Source organism: Canis aureus, chromosome 29, assembly GCF_053574225.1.
Source record: "Canis aureus isolate CA01 chromosome 29, VMU_Caureus_v.1.0, whole genome shotgun sequence".
NCBI lineage: Eukaryota > Metazoa > Chordata > Mammalia > Carnivora > Canidae > Canis > Canis aureus.
Genome location: NC_135639.1, coordinates 27,999,468 through 28,020,302, shown reverse-complemented (window position 1 = coordinate 28,020,302; position 20,835 = coordinate 27,999,468). Strand labels below are relative to the sequence as shown.

General features: G+C 49.9%; 1 protein-coding gene across 1 annotated transcript in view; it reads left to right on the top strand.

Annotated features, from left to right (window-relative positions):
- Positions 1-16,302, top strand: part of HIF1AN (hypoxia inducible factor 1 subunit alpha inhibitor) — an 83,657-nt gene extending 67,355 nt beyond the window's left edge. The window contains exons 9-10 of the transcript XR_013368051.1: positions 5,161-5,265; positions 15,295-16,302. The gene's annotated coding sequence lies outside the window, so the exon portion shown is untranslated. The remainder of the gene's footprint in view (positions 1-5,160; positions 5,266-15,294) is intronic.
- The last annotated feature ends 4,533 nt before the right edge of the window (positions 16,303-20,835 follow it).

Sequence of the window (20,835 nt, the reverse complement as noted above, 5' to 3'; positions counted from 1 at the left end):
TTTTAAAATATTTATTTATTTATTTATTTATTTATTTATGATAGAGAGAGAGAGGCAGAGACACAGCAGGAGGGAGAAGCAGGCTCCATGCTGGGAGCCTGACTTAGGACTCGATCCTGGGACTCCAGGATCGCGCCCTGGGCCAATAGCAGGCGCTAAACCTCTGAGCCACCCAGGGATCCCGATTAATCTTAATATTATAAAAAGAAAAGCGACAAGAAATTATGTATTCCTGACGTGATGCAATAGGAAGTTCACGCCACCTATAAAATATTCTTGCCAAAAATTAAATCTGAAGCCAAGGGACTCTGGAATCTACCAATTTAAAAGGCAGAGAAACATGTTAAATGATACCACAGAGGTGCTATAACAAAATCCTCAATGAAGGAAATTCCATAGGACAAATGGCCCATAGCTTCTTCAATAAATAAATTTTTGGGATCCCTGGGTGGTGCAGCGGTTTGGCGCCTGCCTTTGGCCCAGGGCACGATCCTGGAGACCCGGGATTGAATCCCACGTCGGGCTCCCTGCATGGAGCCTGCTTCTCCCTCTGCCTGTGTCTCTGCCTCTCTCTCTCTCTCTCTCTGTGACTATCATGAATAAATAAATAAAATCTTTAAAAATAAATAAATAAATAAATAAATAAATAAATAAATTGCAAGAAGAAGAGGGAAGAAAGTGTAGCTTAAGGAATAAAAGAAGCTTTAGAGCCACATTGACCATGTACAGTATGTGGACCTGGATTAGAAACTGATTCAGGGAAATTTGAATACCGAATAGATATCTGATGAGAGTAAGAAATTAGAGTTAATTTTTATTTAAGTGAGATGATGCTATTGGGGTAATGTTAAAAGAGTCAGCTTTTAGAAATGCATGTTAAAATATTTATGGTGAACTGATTTTATGTCTGTATCCAAATAGTCCTCATGAATCGAAGACATAAGATTGGCTATATGTTGATAGTTGTTGAAACCAATTGATAGGTATATGGATTTTTAAAAAATATATTTGAAACCCTTCAGAATAAGCCTTTAACAAATAACTAAACCCAAGCCACTCCGATATTTCCCCAGTATATTCTCCCAAAGAAGGCTCTTCAGTGTTAGAAAGAATGGCTGCTCCCTCACAAGTAGAACACAGGTCAAGTCAGAGAGAGAATTCCAAGTGGAGGGTAAAGCCAAGGGCCATTGTGGGAGTCCTCATCCTCTTTCAAGTGGAGCACCGCTTACTTGGGGGTGGGGGTTCTGTCTTGTGTGTTTTAAACCAGACCGTTCCTTTTTGGGTGGAAGCAAGTTATTACATCTTGGTAGCTCCCTGCCCCAACCTAGGTTAGGGAATGGGGTTTACAAAGGCTAGTAGGTTGGATCCAGGGTAGAGGGAGGAGGTGAAATTAGATGTTTCTTTTTGTGAGGCTTAGATGAGGTTGAGGTGTGAGATCAGAGGTCAGGATGGAGCTGGAGGGATGGATATGTCACTAAGTTGTGTATGCCCTGCTGAGACCTAAGAGGCTTCAAGAGTAGACCTTTCTGGCCTTCATGCCTTTATCTTTGGTGCCAGTTCTCTGGGATGGAGACAGAGGTCCCGCCCATCTCTCCCTACTGGCCCTCACACAGCCCCATCCAGGGACCCATCTCCTTCCCACACCATTCTCCTCTTTTCTCTCTCCAGTTCTCTGACCCGTTTACATTCTCTCCCTCCTTGTCTCTTTTCGCCATTCCCTGTCCTCCGCCCTACCAGACACCCCAGTTCAGGGTCCAAGAGAAGGACAGCTTTTATGTGGCTTGTAAAATTCTATTATATCTGTATTCAAAACCTAGCAGCTGAGAAACACTGGTAATAAGCGTGTTATTAAGCGTGTAAATACACTTCCACTCCAAGGCCTCCAAGGGGCAGGGGCCGCCGGATTCTCAGCCTGGGCATCTCCCCTGCTTGTAAGTCCCTCCCCACCTGGCCTCCACCCCAGACTCAGACCTTGTGCTGAGGCCCAGGCCTCCTCCAGTCTCCAACTACCACCGTCCTGTAAAACCCAGACTCTTGGAGAAAGGGGGCGGGGGAGAGGGCCGAAGAAAAAAAACATTAGGAAAAAAACTCCCACCCAGAGAGCATTCTTTCTGCAGCACTCAGGAAAAAGGATGTCTCACAGGGGACGGGAAGGCGAAATTTTTTCACATCCAAATGGATTGCAATTTCCCTCCATTTAGCACCTGAAGGTAATTAGCTCGAAGAGACTGCCGAGTGCGAAACACGTTCACGGAACATTAACTCTCACACATTCTCCAGTTGCAGGGAATTAATAGGAAAGATTAAAGTTTAAAGAGAGCAAAATGCCATTACCTCGCCAGCCACCTCTCTCCGCGGCAGTATCCAGCCCCCGAAAACCTTCGGCCAGTGCTTGGGCTGGGGCTCGGGTCTCAGCCTCCAGCCTGGTTGGCTGGGGCATCTGGGTGCACCCCATGAATAGGGTTAGCATGTGCTGATATGCACACATGTGTGCCAAAAAGGGCAGCTCTGACCCTTCACAAGGCCAGTGCAACCCCCTTCCCATCACCAAGAAGTTTGGGGTGGACGGGGCAGGTGGGTTCCTCTAGGCTGACTCCTGGCATTGGTGTGTATCGTGGCCCTAGGTAGGGGATGCTAGAAGGGTTAGTAGCGTGGGTGTGCCTGTGATTTTGGTGCAGAGGGATGAGATCCGGCGGCTTGGCTGGCAAGAGAGAAATGGAGGGTGTCAGTCCCACCTTGGGTGTGTATAGAGGCACTGGGTGAGGGGAAGGAGGAAGTCACTACCACTCTTGTGCAGCAGGCAGGAGCCACAAGCATACATGTACACACATATGCAAGCTCCCACTGCCACATACAGATGGCCTTTGTCACTCTGCTTTTTTCAAAGTTTATGTAGGTTTCCAAATTTGTAACGTTTCTATGTTGTTTCAGTATTTTAGGAAAAGATGAAAGACAGAGAGAGGGAGACACACACAGAGAGAAAGAGAGAGAGAGAGAGAGTGGGGGAGAGAGAGAGTGAGGGAGAGAGAGAGGGGCAGAGGCAGGCAGGAGAGAGAGAGCGCGAGATGAAATTGAGACATGGAAGAATTTATTGCCCAGAAAATTCCATTCTGCTATCTGATTCAAAAAGTCCAGTCCCCCCAGCTTCGGAAAATCTATTTTCCACATTTTAATACCCTGCAGAACAGTCCTCATAACTCATCCGAGTGTGTTAAGCACAGTTTTATTAGATCTGAAACAAATTTTGGTGGGGAGATACTATAGGTCATTAACCATGGAGTAATTTTATCCTTGTTTCCCTAATGATGCCATAATGGCGAGCGAATTTCTTAACTAAAGACCAAAGAACATTTTGAAGGTCAGTTTCATCTGTGAGCTCCTTCAAGCGCTTCTCAGAGAAGATTGGAAAACTCGCCGATTTTTTGAAGAGTCATTAATAATGTGAAAGCTGAAAGCACCCTCCATTTGCGTTCCTGCTTTTTACCTTTTAATTTTATATCGTCCCCGCTCAGAGCCCCGCTCCCACTCCCTCACCCTCCTCTGGACCTCCCGCCTGCCTACCCGCCCCACGCAGGGAACAAGGCTGCCCCGTACCAGGTACCAGGCTAGCTGTGAGGCGCAGATGGGGGCAGCAGTAGGGGAGGCAGAAGAGTTAGAGGCCAGGGCCCCACTGAGATGGCGGGCCTTTGCTATATACCCAGAATGTGGGGCACCATGTGAGGAGATTGTTATAGACATGGTACACACATGTGTGTGTGTGCATGTGTGCAAATATGTGGTGCAGGGGACTGGGGTCTCTGGATTATGTGCTGGCTGTGCACACATTTGCTGGGGACCAATGGGGACTTAGTAGTCTCTATAGGTGTATGCCCTGTTGGAAGCAGGAAGGGAGAGGGAACTGAAAACTAGCACTGGGTCCAGTGGCTGGGTAGTGGGTCAGGGGGGGGACTTGTGTCTCCTAACGGAGATGAACACCACGTAGAGTGCATGAAACAGTTTATAGCATGTTGTAAGCTCTGCTTACATGTGTGTGCAAACGACTGTGTATGTCCTGGGGCGGTGAGGTCATCAAAACAAGAACCCCAAGGACCCACCCCACTGGTAAATATTTAGACACTAGAGACAGTGACCATTGGCTGCCCATCCCTCACTCCTTAGACCACTCACCCCTTGCTCCTCAGGCCTGGAGCCCCTCATTTGCCCACTTAACTTGCCTCCTGGTCTCCAATCCCTGGCTCCTTGGACCTCCCACCCTTGCCTAGTTCCATCCCTCCCCCTGAACCCTTATCCCCCTACCTCTTCACCCATCTGGTAGCTGTCATTGCAGGGTGCCCAGCCAGGAGCTGGAGTGGGACAGCATTTCTCTGTGTGTGCAGGTTTGGGGAGGAGGGGGCGGTGTGGTGACACTCCATGCTCCCAGATGTGGTGGCAGCGATAATTCCAATTTTATGCCTTTGTTATGGCTTTAATCACTTTCTTTATGCGTTTTGTTCCAGCGATCAGGGAGAGACACCTGATAGGCAAAGAGGATACCAGGGGAACCATTTTTATTTGGAATGTGGTGAGAAGTCTAATTAGAATCTGAATTCTGCTGAGCCTTGAAATGGCCAGCACTTTATCCTGATCGCCTTAGATATTGTTTCGAGTCAATCATCTGTCATGGTGCAGCAGGAGAGCCTCTCCCTTCACACCGCACCCCTCCCACCACAGGGCCAGCCAGGGGTACACTGGGGGAGGGGCGGGGAGGGGAGGCTTCTGCCCTAGTAGGGGTATGTGCCTCCTTCTGGGGGGGGTGCTGTATGGCTAACCCTCCCCTGGTGAGGGCTGTCTTTGCTGGGTGCTGAGTTTGAGCTCATGGAGGGTGGAAGGGGGAGAGGGGCTGCAGGAAGAGGGTGCTGAGGAGTCTATTCGAATTAGGAAATATTGAAGGGAAGCCAAGCTAGTCTGGGGCACCCCTAAGTGTTCCCAGCACACTGACCACCCCATCTCCTCTCTATTAATGGCCCACAGGGGCTCTCATCTCTTTACTGTTCCCTGGACATATTGTATCTCTGCCACCTGCTCACTGTTCCTCAAACCCACCACTCCCATTGCCAACTCCTCCCTGACCCAACATTTGCCACATGTTCAGCTCCTTTTCTCTGACTTTCCTTACTCCAGTCCTGCCACTGGAATGCCGCTCTGGTTTGTTGTGCCATCTATCAAGCCCCAGGACTGGTTCTGCTTCCTCCAGAAAGCCTTCCTTGACTACTTGAACCCACACAGGTGAGCTCCTTGAGGGGTGGGCAATTATAGCATCCTGTGATGGCCATGCTAACAGCAGACACTCTTCTGACCAGAACCCCCATCCATTTATCTTTCTCCTGCCTTTAAGTGATTTCCAATTGTCCTCTCTCTCTTTGCAAACTGTTCTGATCCTTGCATGTGTGTATGTGTGTGTGTCCTAAATCTGCACAAGCCCCTTTTGACCATAGCAGTGTAAGTAGAAATAAATATTACTCTTAATAACAATTTCACCTCCCTAACCACATCTTGAGCTCCCCAAATCCAACCATTTCTTCCTTATCGCCTGCCTTTTCCACTATGAGCATGTAAGACCAGGCACCGAATGGGGAGCTGCAGCATCACCTCCAAAAGTCACAGATTCACTGAAGCTTTCTGTGTCCTGTTTCCCCTCACACACTCTCCCCAATACATACCTACTGTGTGGCAGATGTGGGCATTGTTGGGGAATGATTAGTAGCCAAAAGAAGTGCCATTTCTGGCAGGGAAGAGGAACATGTGCTCTATGAATAATGTCTCCTTGGGAGATGGCCTGGATGACTCCTTGGAGGTGCAGGGATCCACATATGGTCAATGTGGGTCTTTTTAGATGGTTAGGGCACTCAGTGGCCCTCTAGCCAATTAGTGTGCCCCATAAAGCAGAGTGTCCTCATGGATGTCAGTATCACTAAGCCTCCTGAATGGTCACTGCCCTCTCACGATTGTCTACGTAGCAGCAGTACCTTATGTATGGTCCAAGGGGCAGTGTGACCAGATGCCACTATAGAAAAATACAGACTAAGGGTCCCCAGAACGCTTCTCAACCTGCTCACTTCCCCATCCTTATCTAGATCCATTCTCGAATGCAATCCTGAGTCGTTTTATTCCAGGATGATTTCTTTTCTTGTATGCACCTCAGTTGTCCCTGGTCCCTGAGCTCTGGGCAAGGAGGGGGATGGCATTAACCATAATCTAGTGAATCATGGGGCTTGTGGCCAGGAACCACCGGTGGTTGCCTGGAGTAGAGTCCATGGCCAGGACTCTAGTACTTTCTCCCTCCCAATAGCCCCTGTCCAGAAGGCATGGCTGTATTGATACCACATAGATAGATGGAGAATAAAGAGATACAGGGAGATGAGAGGGAATCTATAACTGGGGTCCTCATTTATAGGGGAAGGCAAGACAATGGTTGGAGGGACTTAAGAGTTAACTTCCTAGTGGGAAACTGCAATCCGATATTAACATTTAGGTACAAGTTAATATATCAGAAGGTGTGTGTGTGTGCACATGTGCACACAAGTATATGCTGGAGGGTCTGTAGGTGAGGGGCTCAGGCCCCCGTAGGGAAGAAGCAGAACCCTGGCACACTTGGTCTGCCCATACAGAAAGGTGGGAGTTTGAGGGTGGCTCATTCTCCAACTGCTGCTTTCCCATCTACACATGGGAAGATGGAGCTCCCAGGCCAGGGAGCACATGTGCTGGGTGGGGGTGGCGGTGGGAGAACAGAGATGCCAAAGCTGCCAAAGGCCTGGTCTCTTCCCATCTCAGACACCCTCAAGGCACTGTCCTCTCTCTACATCCAGAGCTTGGCTGCAGCGGGGGTAGATGAAAAGGAGGAGAAACTGTTGGATAAAAAGAAATTCAAAAAAAAAAAAGTAAGTGAAATATTCAAACTGGAAAGTGATATTATAGAAACTGCAGCCCACGGCTCAGTGCATTCAAATTTATTCAAACTCGGCGCCTGACAGTGATGGATGCAGCAGCTTTTCCCACAATATGGAGAAGGCGCGGGGGCATTTAGGACTGTGGGCCCCCTCCGGGAGGGTGGGGGCCCGTACCACCTCCCATGCCTTGCTCCTCCTAAAAGGGAAATGAGGTTCTGGGTCCTGTCCCCTCTACTTCCTAAACCCCACAGTTCTGGGGATGCTGGGGGACCTAGGTGTTAGCAGCCCCAGTGCTGGAGTATGGCCCAAGATAGAGGTAGGCAGCTGCAGAACAGGGTGATTCCCAGTGCCCAGAAAGAGGATGGTCAAACCTGTCCAGGGGATGACCAGACAAGGGTGCCACCTGCATCAAAAAGAAGAGGACAGGGATCCCTGGGTGGCGCAGCGGTTTGGCACCTGCCTTTGGCCCAGGGCGCGATCCTGGAGACCTGGGATCGAATCCCACATCAGGCTCCCAGTGCATGGAGCCTGCTTCTCCCTCTACCTATGTCTCTGCCTCTCTCTCTCTCTCACTGTGTGCTTATCAAAAATAAAATTAAATTAAATTAAAAAAAAAAAGAAGAGGACAGCTGTGTGGTTTTTATCCAAATAAACAGCATGAACCTAGTAAGTCCCTGAGCATGCTGAGATCTGAGGGTTTCAGGAATCCGAAGTTAGGGAGCGGCTGGTCTCACTGGTTCCCACTTGCCTCCCCATTGACTCCCACTTTTGTTTGCTCCATCCAGAAGAGGGATAAGAGTGCCTCAGGGGAAACCTCAAGTCTGGGGGCTTGGTCTGAGCAGTGGGCAGGTGGTGGAGTATCCCTGCATGCTATGCCCTGGAGTAGCCCCTGCTCCCAGGAGCACCTTCTAGCCTCACTTCTCCGCACAAGGTTATTCATGACCTCTCATTCAACCTCCTGACCACCAGACCCCACTTAGGATTCTCAGGCCCCATCCCATGGAAACCTAGGAATGCCAGTCACTCAGGGAAAACTCACACATCTCTTGGCTGCCTGGCCCACTGCACTCTGCCCCCGACCCCCACAGCATCTCTAACCCTCCCTGTCTCATTTGTCCCCTACACTCTCCCCTAAATGTAGCCACAGCACGAAGCTCAAATTCCAGTTCTCCGCTATTCTCTCCAGTCTCTCAGGAAGTCTCAACCACTCAGGAACTTTCCTCTCTCAGTGCAGGTAATAGAAGCATTGATCTCTAATTCCAAGCTTCTCTTGAGATCCAAGCCCACAACTCAGACAGCACAAGCCATTTAATACTTGACAAGCAGACTCATGTGTCCCTCCTGAAGTTAGCAACAATATGTGAGTCCCTACTTTGTTGGTAGCCCTGCCATTCACCCATTCACCCTCAAAGAAACCTTGATGCCTCTGGCTCTTCCCCTGTCCTCATTTCTACCTTCAGTTAGCATACCAATTCAGAGAAGCTTCCTGATTTCTTTGGCACCCATCTTTGCCTTACCATCACCACTGTCCCCAGGAAGGCCCTTATCACAGCCTTCCTAGGCCTCTTCAATTCAACTGACAAACCCTATGGAACACCAACCATGCACCAGTCACCAGGTGTGGCATCTTCCTCCCAGCAGGGCTCTCTGTCTCTAAGTTCCATGTCTCCAGTTCTACACACTGCTGCCAGATTCATTTTCCTCAAGTGCAGCTCTGATCCCATCATCCCCTACTCAAAACCCTTCAATGGTTCCCCATTGCCTACTAAATAAAGTACAAACTCCTGACTCTGATATTCATGGCCCTTTGTAATCTGGCCCCTTCCTACCCCTCTCTCCAAGAGTTCCCATTACTCTCCTTCATGCCCATACTTACCAGCCAAATTGGACTCTGGGTGGTTCCCCTGCACACTTCCCACCTAGCAACTTCCCACCTCCATGCACTAGTTCATACTCTTCTTCTGCCTGTGACTCTGTCCTTGTGCGATGGCATTACTGCCCAACACCCAGTTCATCTCTGGCTGTCAGTATCTTAATCTTCTGCAAGACCTGATTCAAGTAAAACCATCTTCTGAATACTCCCTGTAAAATGCTCAGGAAGGTGCCTGCTCGATTTTGTTGTTGTTATTATTATCATCATCATCATTATTATTATTATTATTCACCAGCAGCAGCAGTGGTTTCTCTTCCCTGGGAACCTTCTAGTCCTCTTTATAGCTTTCCTGATTCTCGCATAATTTTCTTAATACTGTCATTATTAGTATGTTTGCCCTACAATTGTCCTGTCCTATAAACCTCTTGAGAGCCAGTACTCAGTAATGTTCATTTGAGTCATCCTTAGCCCTGGACCCAGGAGACTCTGTAAACACCTGTTGAATACATGAACGAACAAGTGAATGAATGAACCAATGCAGAAAAAACGGCTTGGACATGGCTATGTGACACAGAACTGGCTCCTCTGAGCCTCCAGTTCTGGGCAGTGACCACCTAAGAATTCCCTGTCATTACTCTCGGCCCTCCTGACATGTATCTAGGTGAGCTGGGACATGCGTGTGCAGGCGGTATGACAGGTGTGTCCTCCCTCCAGAGTGAGAGGGGAGTGTGACAGGGTTCAGCCTTCCTGACTCATCAATCAAAGGGCACTTACTGACAGGCAGTTCCTTAGAGCTGGCTCCAGGTTCTGCTGGGTTTGGGGGCCTGAGTGAGGGATGAGGTCTGCCCTCTGGGGGTTCACAATCTAGTTGCTCCTTCACTCCTCCTGTGACCTTCAGACCACAGGAAGTCAAAGGTCTCCCCAGTGACTGTGGACAGGGATGTCATGCTGATGGGTTGGGTAACCCCTTCCCTCCAAGCTGAGCTGAAATGTTTCTTACTCCAGAAGTGGCTCTTTTACCCTCTTGGTTGAGCTCTTAGTGCCCCATCCGGACTGGAGCTCCCCTGGGAGGTCTGTTGCCTTCTGCAGAATTCTCCACTACAGAGCCGGGAGCCACACAGCCTAAAGCTGCTGGAGGGACCGATGGGTGTACGAATGCTGGGAATAGCTGACAAACTAAACGACTAAATGAACAACTAACTAAACACATGGACGAACAAAGTGCTGGGCAGATTGGCACAAATCACAGAGTCAGCACGTATTGAGCATCTACTATGTATCAGGCACTGCGCTAAATCCTTACCTGCACGACTCATTTAACCTTCCCTTCAGCTCTGGGAGCAGGAACTCTTACGATCCCACTAGGGAGAGGCACCTGCTACTCAAGGGAGTGAAAGAACCGTGTGAGAGCCCCCAGCCCCGCTGGGGGGAACCTTGGCTCCCCGCCCTAAACTCTTCCCGGTGGGGGGCTGCTGGAGGGTGGGGGGTTGGGGGGGATGGTTCGCACGTAGGGGAGGGCGGATTGTAAGGTCTCTGTCCCGCGCACCGCTTGGGGGGCCTCTGGGCTCTAGGTTTTCACTCCTTCTCTGCCGGTCGCCCTCGGGGATTAGGCGAAGTTCAGAAGAGGCGCAGCCGGGGAGCCTCTTTCCCAAAAGGCGTCTTCCCGGGCCCCCTTCGCTGCCCCTCACGTCAGGAGGGGGTGACGGCGCGTCCGGGGGGCTTCCCGGCGGCGGTCCCTCCCCTGGCCGCCGGCTGCAAACAAGCGCGCTAAACTCCGGGAGATTTACAGCGGGCGGCTGGGCGGCGCGGGCCCGGCCGCCGGTGAGATATCTCCAAACAGCGCACTAACCACTTTCCATTTTATACCTCACCAGCTTTATAGCATCTTAAGGATTTCTGTGCACGGCTGGCTTCCCGCCCAGGGAAAAAACCCAGCCTTGTAAATAAATACTAAATATATATGAACAGAGACGACAGCGAGAGCCGCGGAGGAGGGGGAGGGGCGGGGTGCCGCGGGGGGGCGGCCCAGGGCCCCGCGACCGGCCGGGAGGAGGGGGCAGGGATACATTGGGGTGTCCGAGACAAAGGCGACAGGGAAGAGGACGGGCAAAATGAGGGAAACTGAGACAGCGCCAGAGAGGGGCAGAGAGAAAACGGAAGATGAAGGCTGGCTGGAAGTGTGTGTGTGTGTGTGTGTGTGTGTGTGTGTGTGTGTAGGGAGGACTCCTTTAAAGCCTAGAGCGAAAGAGAAGGCTCTTCCAAATCTCTGCCTCCCTTCCTTCTTTCCTTCTCACAATTTCAACCGGGCATGGGACTGCCATCCGTGTGTGTGACAGATGTGTCATGATGTGCTCCAAGCAAAGAGGCTGTGTTTCTCTTTGTGAACCCCTGTGTGTGCAGGTGTGTTTGGGGTGTTTGGCGTGGGTAGGGCTGTGCGCCATGCGTACTGGGGTGTTGGCAGGAAGAATGTCTGTGGTGTGGGGTCAGGGCACCAGCAGGGTTAAGGACTGGAGTAGGTGAGCAGACAGGTGAGTTCTGAGAATGTGTGCAGCTTTGGGGTTGAGTTGAGGGCTGAGCAAGGCAAATGTGATCAAATATATGTGGGTGTTTGGGGGAGTGGAGGTCTCAGGGGAGATGAGTAGTGAGGTCAGGTATATTCTAATACCAGGACAAGCCTTCAGAGGAGTATGTGTTGGATCTGGAAGCAAGTATCCACTTGTGTGTTGGGGCCTGTCAGGGGTGAGTTTTGACAGGCTACCAGGTGGTTACACCACCTCTTCCTCATCCTCCCTCTCTGAGTCTTTCTAGAGGCTCTGGGACCTTCTCTGCCATGGCCACTACAGAGAGGGTCTCCTGTGCTGATTAAAGCCCCCAATCTACCATAGCCCCCAACTCTGAGGTCCCTGGACAGGAGCCAGAGTTGAATTGGCGGGCAGGAGGGAACATCTTCTCCCCTCTCTGGTCCCCTCTGGGGACCCAGCTATCCCTTTTTGTCCCCCCCCTTGTCTCCGATATTAAGTATTCAAACCTCATTTACATCCTTATTTTTCAATTTGCTGCCACAGTAGTTTAATTTATTCGATATAATTTCTTTTTCTGAGGGGACATTAATCATTGCCCTGTGCTTTTGGGCGCCTGTGGGATCTCTGCGTGTGTGTGTGTGTGTGTGTGCGCGCGCACACGCGCACATACGCATCTGTGTGTGAGTGTGCGTCTGCACCCATGTGTGTCTGTGCCTATGCACACTTGTGTCTGTGTGTGAGGTGCAAATCTGTCTGTCATGTGGGGTGTGTGTATATATGTAAGAGAGTGTGGGTCTTTGTGAGAGGGTTTTGAGTGTGAGTCGGAGTAGGGGAGGAGGTGTGGAAGGGTGGTGCAAGTGTGCTAAATTGACGAGGTCTTCTTTCTCCTGGCCCTTCCTTAGGATGTCTATAAGAAGGGGAAGTGGGAGGGCAACCCAGGTGGCTCAGCGGTTTAGCGCCACCTTCGGCCCAGGACATGATCCTGGAGACCCGGGATTGATCCCACATCGGGCTCCCTGCATGGAACCTGCTTCTCCCTCTGCCTGTGTCTCTGCCTCTCTCTCTCTGTGTCTCTCATGAATGAATAAAATCTTAAAAAAAAAAGGGGGGGGGGGAGTGGGGCTCCTTCCACTCCATCCTGCCAGTTTTCCTTTCTTGAGAGTGTGCCCTGGACAGTTAGAGCTGGAAATGTTCTAGAATCCCTGGTTTCCCAGGAAAGAGAGCTGAGAGAGGCAGAGATACACACAGGGAGAGACAGACAGATGAGAGCAAGGCAGGCTATGACAGGGAAGAAAAGAAAGAGGGGGGAAGAAACATGGAGAATGATGGAGAGAGGCAAGGGAGAGAGGGAGAAGTGAGCAAGCCAACAGCGTCTCAGCCCATAAAGTCCCTGGAATGGGAGGAAGGGGCGCGAGACTCTCGCATCAGCTCAGGCCCAGTCATGGCTCAGTGCAGAGTGATGGGGGGCAAGGGGGGGCTGTTTGCTCCCAGGAGCTGAGATGAGTGAAGTGGGTTGGGGGAGGCTTGTTTGGAGACAAGAGGCAAGAGGAAAGGGTAAGGGAGTGGGAGGAAGAGAGAAAACCCCTCTTGGCAATACAACTCAGGGGAATGAGGCCAAGGAAAATACCCAGGGATGTTCAAGGTGCAAGAGGGACAAAGCTCTCTGACAACCAGCTCCTCTCCCCACCTTCAGTGCATCTGGGCAAAGCCATCGCTTTCTGAATCCCCTATTGGTCCTGAACCCTAGAACCCCTCACTTTTCCTTCTCTGGCACATTTTTGGAACTGCCAGGAACTGATGGGAAGGCCATTGTGACATCCCATTTAATCTTCTTAACAACTCGAGGTAAGAGTCATTCTCCCCACTTCGGAGAGGTGAAAGAAGAGGTCAGAGTTTGCCCAAAGTCATGTGGAGGTCCAGAGCCAGGACTGAAGTCACATCTGCCTGAGGCCACGTGCTGAGATCCCTCACTCGCCTTGGCTGCCTCCTAGAGTCATGGCCACCCCAACCCTCCTGTCATCACCACTGCACAGGTACAACACACACACACACACACACACACACACACACACACAATAGGATCTGGGATCCAAGGGTAAAGGCCTTTGGAAAGCAGGAGTCAATAGGCTGGGGGTGATCTACTACAGCCTTCTCCCGGCTATCCCCAGCTGTGAGGACTTTGAGGCCCAGAGCCTGAGTGCTCCCAGGGCTCCTATAGACCCTGTCTTCCCTCTCATCCAGGGATCAGAGGCCCCTAAGGACCTCTTCTGGAAGACGGAGGCCAAAACCCACTCGGGCTCAGACAGGCTGACTCCTTGGGGCCAATTTCTGTGCCCAGGACCAGTTTCAAACAACTATGACCTGCTCATTTTAACCTTACCGAGGTAGTTGTCCAGAGCTCAGGGTTTAGGGAGGAGAAGCTTCTTTCTCTGAAATTCTGAAAATGGAATTTTGAAACACGGTCTGAAACTGCGCTTCATGGCTTCATGGGACCTCAACATGTGAGCCTCCATATACCTCCAGAGATCTTGAGGTCTACAGAGTTAAATATTCTAATACCAAGCACCTGTGATCTGAATGCCCGAAACAACAACAACCAAAAAAAAAAAAAAAAAAGAATGCGGGCAACATCCAAGCATTTGAGTACATAGGCGGAACACCTAGGGCTGATGATTGAATGTCTAGTTTGGAAACCTGAGATGGAAAGGAGTCAGCCCCGCCCCCATATTCCTTCCTCACTCCCAACTGAGAGAGGCCATTCTTCCCTCTTTCCTTATCCTCCAGGAGACTGGCTGGGGCAGCACACCCAGGCCCCCAGCACAGACATGTCACACAAAAAAACCATCACCCACTCAGGTCAGTGATAACTGGGTGACGAGACAGGGGGTCCCTGGGCATGTGGGGAGGGGGCAAAGGGACAGGCCTGGGGCCGAGAAGAAGGTAGCGCGTTCATTTGAATAATGGGCAAAATCAAATTAATTCTACATTAAATAGTTGTGAATAAAGGGTTGAAGTCAGCAGTTTCAAACTTGTTTTCCTTAATTACTTTCCGTGTTTAATGTCATTAAGAAGATTAAAAATTCATTAACAAGAGTACTAAAGTGGCAAATCAGGAAAGCGATCACTCCAGGTTAGAAACTCCGCTGAGGCCGCACAGCGAGCCTTCTGCAGGGGGCATGGGTGGGGGTGGGGGCCGAGAGGGTTGGGGACAGACATGCAACTCACACACTCACACACTGATACACAACAGCACCACAGCACACGTCCACATCGATGGGCATCACACATCCACAGTCACACTCAGTCATTTCCTGCTCTTCCGCACCCAGGACTTCAGTGATAGTGGGAGACAGTGTATGGCATCTGTAGCTTATCAGGCCCTACCTTCAAAGGCCCTCTTCTAAAAACGAGGATTCAAGATGGATCCTGACAGGCAATACACGGTCATAAACCTCAGTGTCAGCTCGGTGGTGTCTGAGTTCACTCTCTTGTCTCTTGGTCTTGTCTGTCCCTGTCTCCCCTCCCTTCACCATCCCTCCCGCTCTAAAGGGCTCTCTCAGGGCAAACCCGATCAGTTTCCTGGGAGGAGCTGCTGACTTTGAACCTTAATTATCCTGCAAAAGGATTCCTTTTGTCTCCTGAGCTCCTAGGGGAAGGCGAGGAGGAGTCGTGTTTCCTCTAGGGAGCAGGAGCCAGGAGACAAAGGGTAGGCTGGGTGGGGGAGGAAAAGGCAGGAACAGCGGCGTGAGTGGGACCCAGATGTCCTGGTGTTCAGACCAGACCAGACCAAGACTCCACCACCCATCGCTAATCTCACCTTCTCACCCTGCCTCTTCACCGTCTTGTTGACGGACCCCCTTCCTCCCCAATGCCAGACTTGACCTTCTTTGTGAAAGGACCCTCCCTGAGTCAGGACGATCTTCCCTGTAGCTATCACCATCTCTGACTGCATTTCTATTTTGTTTTTCTCTAGGCCCCAAACTCAGGACCAGGTCCCTGACCGGGTTGAGGCTGCCTTGGGTGCACCTATGGCTATGTCACATGTCTGGTGGCTGTGTTGGTAATTGTGTGTGTGAGCATGTGTGAGTCTGGTCACATGAGGAGAACACCATGTTCATTCATCATAAATGAATGCAACTGGACAAGTCTGTGAGATTCTGATGGAATGAGCTCCCTCTCATTTCACAGGTGAGAGACCCAAATTCTGGCAAGATCAACTTCTACTCAAGAGAAATGAAGACATGGGCCCACATAAAAACTTATATGACAATGATCACAGCGGTATTTTTCATAATGGCCAAAAAGTGGAAATAATCCAAATGTCCATCCACTGGTGAATACATAAATAAAATGTAGTCTATCCATACAACGGGATATTATTTGGTCATGAAAAGTGATGAAGTACTGATTCATGTTATAACATGGATGGATATTGAAGACTCTATGTTAAGTGAAAGAAGCCAGTCACAAAAAACCATGCATTCTTTTAGTCCCTTTATATGAAAATAAAGAATCAGCGAATATATAGAAAAAATATATTAAGAGTTGTTTAGGACTGGGGGTGAGAGGTATTTTGGGGAAAAAAGAGACTGCTAACGAGAATGGGGCTAGTGGTGGGGAGATGGCTCAAATGTTCTAAAATGTCTGACAGCGATGGTTGCACAACCCTGTAGATCTACTAAAAACCATTGACTTGTGAGGTGCCTGGGTAGCTCAGTCCAACAAGCGTTCAACTCTTGATTTTGGCTCAGGTCATGATTTCAGGGTTGTGGGATTGAGCCCCATGTAGGAACTAGTGTGGAGCCTGCTTAAGATTCTCTCTCTCCCTCTCCCTCTACCTCTCCACACCCCCCCACACTGGCTCAGACTCTTTCTCTCTAGAGACAAAACAAAACAAAACACCATTGACTTGTACACTTTAAATAGATGAATTGCACTGTATGTGAATTATATCTTAATAAAGCTGTTATTTTAAAAAAGTGATGTGACTTACTTAGGGTCTCTCAGGAAGTGGGAGGTGTCACTGGTACTAGAATGTGGTCTTTTGACTCTACGCTCAGTGCTCTTTCCAGAAGCCCTACAATGCCTCAAAAATCTTGCTGTGGAGATTTGAAGGCCAAATCCTTCATGTATGGGGGTACCCACATAACATTTTGGCTTTTCTGTAGGGTTGTCACATTTCAGTGTGTAATAGTGTCTCTCATTATATGTGTGCACGTAAGGATTTGTGGTCTTACAGCTCTGTGTGTCTCTGCAAGTATGACTCTGCACATCTGTATCTAGGCCTACGGATCTCTCAATTGTGAGTGTGGAGTGTACCTGTGAACTTCTGCTCACTGGCTGGGTCTCTGTGTGTTTGCATTCATAGGTATATTTGGTTGGGCCCAGGTCTCTGAATGTCAGTGCTAGGTCTGGATCTGTGAGGTCATGGGACTTCAGGGGAGTCTGTGTTGCATGTGTTCTATGTATGACGGTGTGTCTACCATCGTAATGTGTCTCGGTGGGTACCCATGGATTTCCTATTGCATCAGCTTATGGGTTTGGGTTCATGTGCCCTCACCTCAGAGTCTCTGCCTGTGATACATGTTGGCACCTCTCTCCACATGTCCATCTATATGTTGGCATTCTGGTGTCCACACAGGTTCATCTCTGGGACCTTGCATCTATGTGGCGGGGCCGCTGTCCATCTGAGTCTGCGAGTCTGAACCCCTCCTGCAGGCACCAACCCCAGAAGGCGCCTGCCTCCCCACCCCCGCCCCTGACAGCCGTGGAGAGAGCTACACAGTAAATTCATGGCCGCCTGGCTGGGAAACAGGCGGCTGCAATGGAAAGGAAGCATGGATTTGCATATTGAATTAAAATTAAGAGCTAATTATGCAAATAAATTATGACATTTGGCAGGAGAATTTGCTTCAAGATCATTTATTACGTTCTTTTTATAACAGTGTGAGCATTTAACGGTCAAAGACAATATTTTAAGGGAAAATTAACGCAAGATTATTAACCTAAAAACAATTCCACATTAATGAGATGGTGAGCTGGTCCCCCCCACACACCTGGGCAGGTCTATGCCTAGACGGGAAGGCCTTTCTCTCCTCCTCTCCTTCCCTCTCCCAGTCTGCAGGGGTGCAGGTTTGGAAGGGGCCAGGAAGAGGCGAGGGGACCTAGGTGCCTGTCTTCTCCATGGGGAGGACCTACTGAACCAAAGCGCCCACCTGAGAGTGGAGCATGGGGTGAGTTTAGGAGGCCACCCAGAGGGTGAATGAACCCCCACTCACAAACACGCCTAGGCCAATGAAAACCATGATGCTGGCCTCGGGAAGCCCCGTTTCAAGGAGGAAAGAAAGACAGAAGCGGCTCTGGAAGTGGCTGGAAGTGGCTCTGTAAATACCAGTTGGGATGGGACCCGAATGAATGTAGAGTTTCAACAGTGTGGATGTGCCCCACTGCCCCCAGCTGCTGTTCCCTTCCTCTCAGGTTGCAGAGCACCGCATTCCCTGGCATCCTCCAGGATCTCAGTGCTGCAGAGCTCCCAGCTCTACACCCCTGGGTCCCATTGCCTCGATTTTCCCTACAGCCTTCATCTGTCAGCCTAGCTCTCCTTTTTTTTTTTTTTTTGGAAGTGATAAGGGAAAGTGGGGCTCTCATCTGAGTTTCCCTGGGATCCCTTAACACACTTTGTATCACATGGGGAGTCAGCCCCAAAAGAGGTGGTGGGTGATGTCCTATTTGGGCCCCGATTCTCTCCTTCCCTGCGTGCGTGTGATATCTATTCTGATGCCTGCTAGCTTGCCTTGTGCAGACTCTTAGGACAGATCTTTGTCTGTAGTGGGCCCATGGAAGGGAGCCCAAGGTCTCCCCATGGGCTACTCTGCTGGGTGAATGCCTTGGGTTTCCAGAAGGCCCCTGCTCTAATGCAAACATGCTCCTTGGGAGGCCAGATACTGTTGCCTGTCATCACTTGATGTCAGTATTTGGTTCTTGCTAGAGTGGCCATAGGGAGGGACAGCCATTCCTCTTGCCAGGTTATACCTCCAGGTCCAGCATTTCACTTGGGCTATGCAAAACTCCTGTGACACAGGGACCAGGGACCGCTGGGGCAGAGCAGGGTGGCAGGAAATTCTGTGGCTTTGGACTTGGGAGGCCCGAGATCATCTCCTCTGCCATGTACTGCCATGTACTGCCATATACTGGCAAGTCCCCTCCCCTGGCTGCGTGCCCACCTATCTCCACACTGTTGTGTGCTTGGGAAGCTGGCCTGCAGTCTGCATCCGCTGGTCCCTTGGGTTTGACCAAAAGGGGTCGCCATTGAGAGATGGGAGGGAGGGGAATCAGGGTGCTTACTGCTTGGTTCCCTTCCGGCTGTTACTGGCCCAGGATACTCCACCATTACCTGTACTCTTTCTAATCCCTGTCCACATCTTTGTAAATATTTGTCTTATTAAACTCTCTTCAGATGACTCAACAGAGGATGTCTCATGTTTCCTGTTGAAACTGCCTGGGACATTCCCAGAGCCCCTCAATCGCCTCATCTGGAAAGCGAGGTGGTAATATTCAGCTGACAAATTACCAAGACCCAGCTAGTGAGATCATGTGTATCAAGGGACTTTGAAATTTATAGATCCCAAATCCCAATGCTTATTTCCAGGGAGGAGCTAGACCACAAGTTAGGCTGACGTCAATACCATCTCTGCTATGAAGATTTTGTGCGGCCTTAGATAGCTCACTTCACCTCTCCTGGTCCCGCGGATAATGGGCAAGCGCTGAACTCCTAACTTTGAGGTTCGGTTGCAGAAAGTAGTGATTTATGTTCGTCTTGCTGTTGAGAAAGGAGAGGTCAGGTGATGTGCCCAAGGTCACACAGCAGGTTCATGGCCCCCTGCCTGAGAATCTGTTTGGGGCACAGGAGCCTGGGTGGGGCCCCCTGCTGGACCTTGGAGACCTGGTGGAGCCCAGGGTTGGGGTCTGTCCCCTCCCCGGGCAGAGTGGACCATCCCCTGGAGAGAGAGAGTGGGATTATTAATAACAATGCTAATAAGAGAGAGAAAACAAAGCCAGCAGGGCCTGAGCATTTTTTAAATAAAGAAATTTCCCTCATCTCGTGGTTAATTTAAAAGGTTTATTTCTTGAAATGAATCCTCTTCATCAAACCCCCGATCCTTGAAGATCGGAGGCGACTGCGAGTGCCGGTAATGAATTGATTTGTAACGTGAGCGACACGGCGCCCTCCCGCCCGTGCCCACTGCGGGCCCTTAATCTGCTGTGTTTAAGAGGAAATGAGCTTCTCCATCTTTCGGCCTAAAACCCCGCACCAGGCACTGGAGCCAGCAGGCAAGGCCCAGGGACAGTAGATGCCCCCTGCCCACTGCGGGCCACCGGCTCCCGGCTCCCAGAACCTCTCCCTTTTAGGGAGGAGTCAGAAGAGCCTCTGAACCAATATAATCCAAGCCACACAGACCCACAGACATCTGAGCAGATGGACCGCCGTGCGCACATGCATAGTTGCACTGACCCATCATCAGACCACCGCTGCACTTAGCTGCACAATCCTCAACTTCATAGAAAGGGTCTTGCAGAAATAGCATTACACAAATCCACTCTACTGGGGCACCTGGGTGGCTCAGTCAGTTAAGCGGCTGCCTTTGGTTCAGGTCATGATCTCAGGATCCTGGGATCAAGCCCCACGTGGAGGGTGTCCCTTCTCAGTGGGGATTCTGCTTCTCTCTCTCCCTCTGTGCTCATCCTCTCTTTCTCTTGCTCTCTCTCAAATAAATAAGATCTTTTTAAAAATTCCCCATACTTAACAAGGCATCCATAGAACTGCAGCTAGGCAAAAAAAAAAAAAAAAGATCTGCAGCTAGGCTTGGACATCCAGTCACACAGAAGCATACACCCTGGACGTGAAACCCAGATATCTATAGGCATGACATTTAATTTGGGGATATTTAGCAATGTGGGGGTAGTGGCATGTTGTGGTAGAAATTGAAAGAAATGGACTTGAATCTAAGTCTCATTATTTCCAATCTGCTAGACCTTTCTCAGTCTCGATTTCCTCATCCGTGGAACCAGAGAAACATCTCCCTCATGAGATTCTTGCGAGGACTACATTAGGTAATACATATTAAGTTCCTTTTTTTTTAAAGATTTATTTGTTTATTTGAGAGAGAAAGAAAGAGTGGGGGAGGGGCAGAGAGACAATCTCAAGCAGACTCCATGCTAGGCATGCTAGATCACTTCATGATCTGAGCCAAAATCAGGAGTCAGACTCTTAACTGACTACACCACGCAAGCCCCCTGAAGTTCATTTTATTTTTATTTTTTTAAAGATTCTATTCATTTGTTTGAAACAGAGAGAGAGAGAACGCTAGAGAGCTTAAAGCACAAGTGGGAGAGAAGGGTAGAAGGAGAGGGAGAAGCAGACTCCCCACTAAGTAGAGAGCCTGATGTGGGTCTTGACCCTAGGACTCTGAGATCATGGCCTGAGCCAAAGGCAGACGCTTAACTGACTGAGCCA